The sequence below is a fragment of the Pteropus medius genome, unplaced genomic scaffold (assembly GCF_902729225.1).
Source record: "Pteropus medius unplaced genomic scaffold, Ma_sr-lr_union100, whole genome shotgun sequence".
Classification (NCBI taxonomy): domain Eukaryota; kingdom Metazoa; phylum Chordata; class Mammalia; order Chiroptera; family Pteropodidae; genus Pteropus; species Pteropus medius.
Window position 1 is genome coordinate 7,819,614 of NW_024354503.1, and position 12,250 is coordinate 7,831,863.

Below are 12,250 nucleotides of genomic sequence, written 5' to 3' on the forward strand. Positions count from 1 at the left end.
AATTTCAAGGGAGTAGTTTATTGTATACATCTGCTCTTTCTAGTCTTCTTCCTTCCTGATGTTCCATGTTTTCTTTTATAATTTTCTTTCTATTTTAAGAAACTGCTTTAGCCATTCTTTAAGGGTAAATCTACTAGTAACAAATTCCTTAATTTTCTTTTATCTGAGAATTCCTTCATTTCTCCTTCTTCTATGAATGATAATATTATTACATATAGAATTAATAATTGACCATACTTATTATTTAGCACTTGAAAAATGTTGTGACACTTTCTTCTTGCCTCTAAGCCCTTAGATAAGGAATTTGTTGTCATTCAAATTAGTGTTCCTTTATGTATAATGTGCCATTTCTCTCAGCTTTCATAATTTTTTTTTTCTTCAGTTTTCAGAAGTTTAGTTATGGGATGTCTTAGTGTAGCTTTGTTTAGATTTGACTTATTTGGATTCACTCAGCTCCTTCACTTTATAGGTTGTATCTTCTGACAAATTTTTCTTGGAAACCAGGAAATTTTTAGCTTTCATTTCTCTGAATATTCATTAGCCCTACTCTCTTCCTTCTCTTTTTTGGGGACTTCATTGTTTGTTATTGTGCCACCGGTTCCTGAGGCTCTGCTCACATTTTTTTTTCTTTCAATTTTTTTTCTCTCTGTTGTTAAGATTGGGTAAATTCTAGTTATCTCTCCTTAAGTTCACTGATCTTGCTGTCTATTGTCTCCTCTCAACTGATAAATTTATTAGGGAATTTTTCACTTTAGTTATTGTATTTTTCAGCATTTGATTATTTTTATAGCTTCTATTTCTTCGCTAATATTTCTTATTTTATACTTGTTTCAAGAAAATGTTTGTTAAATTAGATTTATGATGACTGATTTATCAGATAAGTCCAATGTCTGATTTGTCTTGGTGCTGGCATGAGTTATCATTCAAGTTATGATTGCTTTTGTTCTTAGTATTATGAGTGACTCTTAGCTAAGGAAGTGAGAAGAGCCTCAGAATCAGTGAGGAAGAGACCAATTCCCCTGGCTGTTTATTGTCAGTGGGGATTCCCTCCTCCTAGCGCCACTGGTTAGTAGTGGTGGACTTCTGTTTGATCTGGGGAAAATGTGCATACCTTAAATGCCTTCTGTTGTTATGTTGGGAGTCAGGAGACACTGCCATTTTCCCCTTCCAATTCTGGAGTCCCTAATTAATATGTCCTCTTTCTACCTTTCAGAGTCCTCATTTGGTTTCTTTTGTTATTTCCAGGAACTATAGTTTTACTTAGTGGGGAACAGCAAAGAGAAACAAGTCTATGCCATCTTTTCTGGACTGGAAGTCTCTAATTTTATTTTAAATTGTTTCAAATTCTTTATATAAAATCACTTAAGGCCTAAGTGATTGCTATAAAATTATCAGTGTGATATTACCAATATCATTATGTATATATATATATATCATTATGCATATGTATACATATTTTCAGCCATGTGAATAATAAATTTCTTTAAATTAGATTTGCTTGTTTGAATATATATCTTGAATATAGCATTTTTGGATACAAAGCTACGTAGTTATCTGACTCAAAAGGTTATATTTCAAAAGACCTTTATATTTAGAGGGACTTTTCTGGGATTTTGAACCTAATATAATCAGTTTACTTCTGATTAAAATGGTCTTTCCTGGTAAGATCACATTTTCATATGATCACTCAAATATGGGAGCATTAGTGCAATGCAGCAGAGGTTAATTAAATTTGACCAATGATGGACATAAAATGTATATGACGACTTTAACAGACACTGAGAAAATGACCGTTAAGGCCAGAAAATTGTTAGTTCTAGGAAAAAAGCACTGTTGAGGGCTAGATGTAATATCAGGAGGGTCAAATCTCTGTATCACTATGTGTTTACTAAGTTGTATAAGATCAAAACACTTCCTCCTAACATGATGAGTTGAAAATTAACTTAGCCCTTCCTGCATTCAGCCAACTTTCCAATATCAATATTCCTTAAGATACTGTCATTCTTTTTGCACAAACAGTGGATGTTTATATTTGATTTGCTTGGGTGAATTTTAGATTTTTACTCATATTTACAGGCTAATGTCAAATTTAGGGGTTTGGTTTTGCTGTGGGATTCACAACTAATTTGGCTTTAGAACCAATGAAAATGGCTAATTACTACCAATATTCTGTTATATTTTCAGAAAATATTGTACCAAATTCCATAGATACTAGCACTGAAGGAGGCCTAGGGCATGCCATGTTATTGATTGTGAAAAGATGAATAGGCTCAGATTGAGTGAAATATCCATATGTAGATGAGACTTTATTATTGAAATTAAAGGCAAAAAGGTAGACACCACAGTCTGCTTTAAAATGAATATGTGGCAGTTTAGTCAATGACTGCAACTTAGATTTAAATCCCTAACCATTGTCAGTGCTCAAGGGACCAGGCTCTGTTTCAACAGGCCATCTGCTGAGGGGCAGAAAAGAAAAAAAAAAAGACTTGGAGATTCATAAGCAGTTAAGTCAAAATTATGTTCGAACACCTTTAGTCAGTAAATTATAAGCACTGACAACATCAGTACCACCAGGAGGTCCTTAAACTTTTACTGTTGATGAAGGTTATCAAGGTTTAAAAATAAGAAAAAGCGATGTTATCAGCCATTGGGTAATAAGATCCTTTAAAGGAACATTAAAGTTCTCAAATGGACTTAGGGAGCATAAATTGACTCATGTTTGTCCCTTGAATAAGGAATCCAAGTAAGTGACAAATGAAGTGCTAGTTGGAAGAGAGCCAGGTTGGAAACATGGTCAGAGACTGCCCCCAAAGATTTGTTCTCAGTTTGGTATAGTAGTGGCATAAAGTAACTTCACTGAAGGCAGTAAAGAACTGAGTAAGGAAACGGAGATGATCTAGGGCTTTATTTAGATGTTATAAAGAAAAGTGCCGAGACTGAAAGCACTGAAGTCTTTCTTTGGCTGGCAGAAAGGGAGCAGTATTGAGTGGGGAGTAAGTACTAATACTGACATCTTTGTTCCCAGGAAAATTTTCCACTTCCCTGTATGCCAAAGAAGATTTGATCTTTGATTACTCAGCTTCTTCTTCCCTCCCTTCCCGCCACTGAATATCATAATGTTTGCTACTTTAGCTAAATTCTTAGGTTGTCAATGTTGCAAATTGAAACAGGATTCATAACTCTAGAGTAGAGAAAACTGAGAATGATTTAGGCTTGGCAGTTAAAGTAATTAATACAGTATAATGGTGAGAAAGAGCAAAGCAATTAGGAGAAGAAGAGAAAGTCAGGCTGACTAGGGGAGCCCAAGAGGTTCTGACATGAGGAGCATGGTGGTGGAGCAACTAAAAGATCTGTGAAAGATAATTGGAACAAGAAATTGAATATATAATTATGAAAAATTGCATTTTCTAAAGATGGCTACAAAATCTCATATCTCACATGCTTTTCTGAAATATGTACTTGACAATTCCCAATCAAGAAGAGGAGACATTTGTACTCCTTTGGAATCTGGACAGGGTATCTTGGCTGTCTGACCAGCAGAGTACAATGAAAAGATGCTCTGTGACTTCTGAGTCTAGGTCAGGAAAGGCTAGCCAGTTTCCACCTGTTTCGTTTAGAATACTTGCTCAGAACTGTTTTTCTCAGAGCCTGGCTCCCATGTTATGAGAAACGCAAGTACATGGAGAAGTAGCAACTCAGTGCCTCAGTCAACAACCTCAGCTAGGCCCAGACTTTGAGTCATTCCAGTGTAGGTGTCAGATATGAGAATGAAGAAGCTCCTAGACAAAGCCAGTTGAGAATCAAGTCCTTGTGGAGCAGACACAGCCATCCTTACTTCACCATCTGAATTCCTGCCCCACAAATCTGAGATAACAAAATGACTTTTTTAATGTCATTGATCTTGAGGAAGTTTGTTTTGCAACAATAGATAGCAGGAACAGTAATCTTACACATATGTATTCCTTAATGATCATGACAAGATTTAGTAAAAATAGAATTATCCGTTAATTACATTTGTCAAACAGTGTTTACTGAAAGTTGTGTAGCTTGGAAACTGTACCACCTGGACTGGATATTAATGTAGTAAAATTGATTTTTAGTTCAGTTCAACTAGCACTTGTTTAGTAATGTGCATATAAAAAGCACTCTCCAAACACGAATCTTGGTGTTATTATCTATTTAAAGGGCAAGACTTTAAATGAGCAATGATATTCACATATGGTCCTTAAAGGGATACTTTTGAACTTTAAAATTTTAATTTTTAGAAAAAAATGTTTAATGACCACAGATTTTTTTTTTTTTTGGATTCAAACATTATCAAAGCCTGTGCCCTATTATTGGTGAAAGAATTATGGTAAATATGTCTCAGAAACCTTTAACAACTTTGAACTTCCTCATAATGCATCAAAGTATAATTTGCGAAAATTCAAGTTACTACGAAAAAGTGTATGACAATTTTTAACATCTTTTCAACCACTTGAAGTTTTGATTATTATGCTTTAGTAAAGCTCTTCTTCTCCTGTTACTTCGACCACATAGTATCGGATGCTACTGAACCAGGAGCCAGAAGACCCTAGCAAGGTAGGTGAGCTACTTTCAGTATCATCTTTAAAAAGGTTTTCAAATTCCTTTTACCTCTCAAAGTCTGTGATATAACCACTGATAGGAGGTGGAGGCAGGCTGCTACTTCCTAGTCGAGTAAACTTAGGCAAGTTTCTTAAAATCCTTTTGCTTTAGTAACATACCTGTGATTCATTTTAGCATCTGCCCGTAACTGTTACTGGGAATTAAATAGGAAGCGAACAACTTAGTTTAAGAACTGTGAAGAGTTAATGTCATACTCTAGACCTCATCTGGGACAGTGTTAATACAGACAATACTACTATAATACTAGCATGGCCTCTCACCCGGAATAGAGCTTCCGAGCTTTTGTAATTGGGTAGAATGCAAGTGGGACCTAGTTTCATGGCTGGAAGAATCTGAGAAGAAAGATTTGAATAGTTGGAACTGGATACTTCCAGAGGAGACTGAAATGGGAAAATCTTTTAGTGATTATTTGGTTTAATTTGGGGGGCTGCAATTTACTTGGAAGTTTTAAAATTATATTATGTAGTATATTCATATAAATATGCATGAATAAATTCATAATTTTTGATATTAATTAAAGTATATTTTGTGATACTCTTGAATAATTTGAGTCTCTTAAGCAATAACAAAGAAAGGAATACATGTCTATATTAAAGGAAGTTCCTTATCCAGTTGTCTGCAACAAAAAATAAACAATGATGCTAATGGTATATAAACAAATTATAGAAAAATTTGAACTTAAATAGTGGGAATAAATTATACAAAGCTATACTGGGATTTCAAACAAAACCGTAGGATCTAATATTGGTCTACATTTTTGTTTTTCATAAGTATTTTTATTAATGTTCAGTGTAGGGTGACTATTTTTCATAGTGTTATATATTTCATGCCTTATAATTTCTTAGAGTTGTTTCTATGGAGAAGAGTGTGTGTGTGTGTATGTGTGTGTGTGTGTGTGTGTGTGTGTGACAGAGAGAGAGAGAAAGAGAAAGAGAGAGAAAAGACCTCAGACAGTTGGTGATGTTCTCAGGTGATACAGATGACAAAGGTTATTAAGAATTGTGCAGCTTTGAAGTAATTCCAAAAATCTTGGAAAAGGAGTGAAAAAGAAATTAAAGATTGCACTTTGAAAATTAGAGTTCAGTTGTGAAATTCAATAACACAATTTAGTGTAACGTTATATAGCATGTTCAGAAACAAGAAGACTCTCAGTCATTTCTAAGTTAGAGTTAAAATTCACAATTTGGTCAGCCTGGAAAGAGAGCTTTTAGTGAACAACTTTTGATAATTAGAACGTTAAGAAAAAACAATGATTAATGTTAACAAACATTCCTAGTATATGAAATAAGTTGCATTGTTGAAACAAAATGCAAATTTTCATGTAAAATAGGCACTGAAAGTTATTTATTTTACCTGCATGAATTGACAATGTTGCCTCCAAAAGTAGATGACATGACCGATATCAATTATATACATCCAAGAATGAGTTGCGGTTAACTTCCTAAATGTATAACATATAAAAGTAGAGTTTTTAATACAGTAAAAAATGAAATTTAGAGAGGATATTTATGAGTGTATCTGGCTTCCATGTGTTTTCTCTACTGGAGCTCTAGTGGCCCAGCTCTTATTTATCTTGGCTCTTATTTGTGGACTACTGTAGAACTTGTATATTGGTCGTGTGGTCGGTACATGAATCACAGACTGAATTGAAGGAGGTGTGGAGAGAAAGAGAGAGAAGGAGAAGGAAGAGGAGGAAAAGAAGAGGAAGAGGAAAAAGAAGAAAGGAAGGAAGGAAGGAAATGGAAATAGGGCTGAATGAAGGAAATGAGAAGGAATGGAATGAAGGAAGGGAAGGAAGGATGAAGGAAGGAAGGAAGGAAGAGTGAGGGAGGGAGGGAGGAGATAGCTGAAGGAAGGAATGAAATGGAAGAAGGAAGGAAGGAAGGAAGGAAGAGAAAGAAAGCAAGCAAGCAAACAAGAAGGAAAGAAAGCAAACAAGAAGGAAATGAAGCAGGAAAGAGAAAAGAAATAGTAAAAAAGAGAAAGAAAAGAAAAGGGAAGGGAAAAAAGAAAGCCTGAGTTGCGATTAATTTGGGGAAACAACACAATCATATGATATTTAACAATTGGGCAATATATGCAGAACCCGGCCTGGCCCGCTCCTGTCATTTTCTAGATGGAATCTGAGGCAGTGTAGGCTTTGATGTAGAAGTATTGTTGCAAGTTTTGTGGACAGAAAATAAAGTGGATTTTAATTGTAACAGGGTATAGAATTGGATTAATAGGGAGTTAAACTCAGAGGGACAGAAAACTATCCATGAAATAGATATTTTAATGATCTGTTAAGCAGGACAGCTTTGGAAGGGATGGAAGGTGTAGCAATTTGACTTGGGAAATACATTGTCAAAGAACCCAATAGTTTTAAAGTTTCTTAAAATATATTAGTTCCTTGAAAATATGTCACATAATAGAATTCCTAAGATGTTATATTGACAACATCTAAGTGGAGGTGGAGTAAGATGCTATCCAGTTTGGGGGGCAATTTTTAAGGATATGTATTTATAATTTTTTTTAAAGCTAGATAGAAATTCTTTATCTCATCTGTAATGTGGAATGATGACTCCAAAGAATTGATTTCAGACGATTCCAGAAAAGGATCAATAGTCCTGAAAACTATATTACGAAGCTCCTTGTCTGAAAAGATATTTAAAATAAGCTGTGTTGTCCTTTAATGCTTTGAATATGAACTGTGTTTTAAGGAAAGCGATGTATAACAGATCTTTTGAAAACACTATTGAACATAGCATATACTAAATATATTTTTGTAAGTCACTAAATATGCAAGTCACAAACTATGAGTAATATTTACAACATAAAATTTCAAGAGTTAGTGTCCAAAATGAATAAAGATTTCTTTAAATCAACAAGTAAGCCACAGATATCCTAAAAGAAAAAAACGAAGGATAAAAATAGAAATTTGTGGAAAAAATACAAATGCCTAATAAATCATGAAAAGTAATCAGGAAAATGCAAATTAAAATGAGATTTTTTTCCCCCCTTTGTAATAACAGGAAAAATAAGAGCTTGTTAATACTACTGATGGTTATAGTGAGAGAAAATGAATACTAACATAAATTGTTGGTAGGAACCTGTGTAATTTTCTTCATGGTCAATTGGTAGTTTACAATTGAAATGAACTTATCTTCCAACTCAACATTTAACTTTAAGATATTGATCTCAAAGAAATAAATGAGAACATAAAAAATAGGGTACAGAGATGTTCACTGCTAGAGAAGATATAAAGTTTTAACATATAGTGTCATCTTACATGTTTCATTGTATCTAAGAAAAATGTAAAACCGACATATTTGTGTTCTAATTCAAACTAAATGTAAATGTTTAGAAGGAAAGAAATAAGTATGATCCAGTTTTTTTAAGAAAGATTTTATGGAGAAGGTAAAACTTCTGGTTATAGATTTATTATTAAAAAGTAAGCATTTATTAATTAGAACATAAGTTTTATAAAGGAAGATTTTTTTGTTTTATTTACTGCTGTTGCCCAACAACTAAAACATAGAATGGTCAATGAGTATGTTTGTTTAAGAAATTAAATTACATGTAAAATAATGAAACTCTGGCATAAGAAAATTTCTAGATGTAAAGCTGAATAAAATGACAATAAACAATGGAAAGAAATTTAAAAAAAAAAGACAAAACATAGGCTCATTAATCTCATTATATTTTAGGCAGACAAGGATAAAAATACCAGCTGAATAATAACAATATAATATAACATTGTATTTTATTTTCTGTGAAATATGCCCCTAAAATAACTTAAAATGACAGAGTAACTCAAAGCAATCCTCAAGGAAGTCTTATAGGCACTAAGTCTATGAATTAAAATAATGTTTATCCCTCCACATTCTAAATTAAATTAATTCTTTGCTCTTTTCACAAATAGCATTTGCCTAGTTGTCAGTTTACTGAATGAAACACTTCATCACTCTGACTATATCCAAAAACAGACTTTGCTGGAAACTTTTGCTCTATTAAAAGAAGTGGTTAAGATTTATTTTTCATATTTTATAAAAGTATTTAAGATATTGTATTTTCCATTTTATAAATATATAATCCTTATAAAGTTCATCATTATTTTCTTTCCTTGTGCACATATTCCATATTCAAGTATCAAAAATGCCCAGTTATTTACTATATAGCAGCTCAACTTTAAAACTGCCAAGGAATTTGCTATCAATTTGTGTTCTTCCATATTTTGTGTGGAGCAATGCTGATTCTATGTTCAAAGCTGGCTTATTCAGCCTCTTCGATGGTGGACCCAGAAGAGGCACCACCGGAAAGAGGGGCTCCACCACTGGAGAAGCTCCACCACTGGAGAAGCTCCCAGGCAATCCTCCTGGCATGTCTCCTGCTCTCTGGTACAGCTTGGTAATGATGGGGTTGCAGATTTTTTTCCAGCTCTTTCTGCTGATGTTCATATTCTTCCTTCTCTGCAGTCTGGTTCTTATCAAGCCAGTTGATGATTTTATTGCACTTGTCAAGAATCTTCTGTTTGTCTTAATCATTGATCTTACCTCGAAGTTTTTCATCTTCAACTGTTGCTTTCCTGTTGAATGTATAGGATTCACATGAATTCTTAGAAGACATCTTGTCTCACTGCGTCTCATCTTTGGCTTTGTGCTTCTCAGCTTCCTGGACCAGGCTCTCGGTGTTCTTTGCTCAGACTCTTGTCGTTACTCTGCTGGTAATCTTGTTCTCTTTTCTTGTACTCTTATCCACAGAAGGGACATTAAGGATGTCACTGGCATTAATATTAAAAGTGACTTCAATCTGAGGAACACCTTGAGTTGCAGGAGGTATGCCTGTGAGTTCAAACTTGCCACACAGGTTATTCTCCTTGGTCATGGCCCACTCACCTTCACAAACCCAAATGAGCACACCAGGCTGGTTGTCAAAGGAGATAATGAAGGTCTATATCTGTGTGGTAGGAACAATGGTATTATGCTTGATGAGGACAGTCATGGCTCCACCAGCAGTTTCAATGCCAAGGGAAAGAGGCGTAAAACCTAACAGCAGCAAATCGTGAACATTTTCAGATTTGTCTCCAGATAGCTTTGCTGCCTGGACAGTTGCACCATAAGCAACAGCCTCATCAGAGTTGATGCTCTTATTCAACTTTTTCCCATCGAAGAAGTCCTGTAGGAGTTTCTAAATCTTGGGGATCCAGGTAGAACTATCCACCAGGACAATATCACAAATCTTGGACTTGTCAAGTTTGGCATCCTGAAGAGCTTTGTCTACATGGTCCAGGGTGACACAGAAAAGGTCAGAATTCAATTCCTCAAATTGGTCACTGGTGATAGAGGTATAGAAGTCGATTCCTTCATAGAGGAAATTAATCTCAATACTGGCCTGGAAGAGAGAGTATACTTACCACATTCACAAGCAGTAGGGAGGCAATGGATAGCCGTTTTGTTCTCACTGATGTCCTTGCTATGTTTGTGCTTGAACTCTGCAATAAAATGGTTGTCCATTTGGTTGTCAGTCTTCTCCACCTAACTGGGTGTTCCCAGCTGTACATTTGACCTCAAAAATTCCATTTTCGATTGTGAGAATTGACACATCAAAAGTGTCACCTCCCAATCAAGATCAACATATTTTTTTAGGTCTAATCTTTCTGCCTAAGTGGTAAGCAATAGCAGCAGCATTTGGTTCATTGATGATTCTAAATACATTGAGACCAGCAGTAGTTCCAGCATCTTTGGTAGCTTGATGCTGAGAGTCACTAAAGTAAGCAGATACTGTGAAGACAGCATTGGTAACAGTCTTCTCAAGACAGATTTCTGTGATTTTCTTCATCTTTGCTAAAATCATAGATGATACCTCTTCTGGATAGAAACTTTTTGTCTCTCCTTTGTATTCTACTTGAACCTTGGGCCTGCTAACATCATCTACCACCATGAAGGACCAATGCTTCATATCAAGTTGTACAACAGCATCCTCAAGTCTCCATCCAATCAGGCGTTTGGCACCAAAAACCATGTTGGTGGGGTTCACCACAACTTGATTCTTTGTGGTATCACATTGATCATTTGGCATCAGTAATGGCAATATAACTTGGAGTAGTTCAGTTTCCTTGATCATTGGCAATCACTTCCACTTTTCCATGCTAGAAGACACCCACACAAGAGTAGGTGGTGCGGAGATCAATGCTAACTGCAGGTCCCTTAGACATGGTTGCTTAAGTGTACTTGCCACTCGAAGAAGAGAGAGTTGAACAACTACCTCCACTCTCAATGAGGGAAATTATCAAATTACAAAATTTTAGTATTGACAGTTTCTCTAATTTTGATTGTGAGCCATACATGTAGCTCTCAATACTGGACAAAACTTTTTACTTCTTCTTCTTTTTTTTTTTCATTTTTAAGAAAATCCTTGGCTTGTGCTTATTGTCTTAGTGTAATTATTAATCATGCTTCTTATTATTCTCAAAAGTTTCCAGATTAAATAATAAATTATATAGTCATCATAGGTTTAAAGCAAATATATGCTTTCTAACTGATACAAAAGGCTTTTTTTGTTTGTTTGTTTTTAACTTTCTAATCAGAAGCATGTCCTAAGGAAGAAGGTGCATTAATATGGCCTTAGGATGAGAGATCAAATTTTATCTACTATGTTAGCCCACTTTAGAGGCCAAATCTCCATTGAATAAATAAAGTTTAAGAAAGAAAATATAACAAGTCACCTGTAACAAGCAATGGGAGATTTATTAATTATAAAATACCCTCAACCATCAAAGCTTAAGTAATAATATCCCTGCATAAAAAGAAATCTGAAAATCAGATGGCTCATTGTTAGGTAGGCATATGAGCCCAAATGTCAACTGAACCAGGATTTTGATTTTCTTTTAAAGTGGGAGTTTACTGATTACTTATTAATATATGCTGAAAGCTATAAAACCTCACTAAACGTACCTTAAGAATAGAAACTGTTAAATGAGGCACTGACAAACAAAAATAGCCTGTCTACCTGTCATTGTCAAGTTGATTTTCTTAAATATTTTGTTGCTTCTATTAAGTTAATGGTCAGGTAGATAAAGCCACTTTTTTTCTGAGATGTTAGAACCCTATGTGTTAGCTAAAGAAGTAGTCATATTTTTAAAAAGTTTTTGTTTTCTTTTGTATGAAGAAAAGTTAATACTTATTGTGAAAAGTGCTTTGAAGGGATTTGTACTAATAATCATTTTGTTAGCTGTCTAGATTTCTTAAATCACCTTAAAGAAAACTTTTACCATTATTCAAATAACCCTTTTCTAAAACAACTTTGTCCTGTTAGAAATTTTATTCTGTATTATTGAGTTCATACTCTCATAGGTGGAATAATAAAAAACAATAAACAAAAAAGTCAAAAGAAAAATAAAGATAAGTAGAGGCTTTCAGTTTTTCACAAATTAGACCCCTGTGAAATTAAGTGATAATAGAATAAACAGTAGACAGATATATTTTATATCCAGACAAAAAGTCAAAAAAACTTTCCAGGAAATAGACAGGTGATCTTTTCCTCTTTCTTATTCCCTCCCTCCTTCCCTTCCTCCTTCATTCCTCTCTCTCTTTCTTCCTTTCTTCCTTTCTTCCTTTCTTCCTTT

General features: G+C 34.5%; 1 pseudogene; it reads right to left on the reverse strand.

Moving 5' to 3' along the window:
- Positions 1-8,898: 8,898 nt before the first annotated feature.
- LOC120596014 (heat shock cognate 71 kDa protein-like) lies at positions 8,899-10,842 on the reverse strand (annotated as a pseudogene).
- Positions 10,843-12,250: the final 1,408 nt, after the last annotated feature.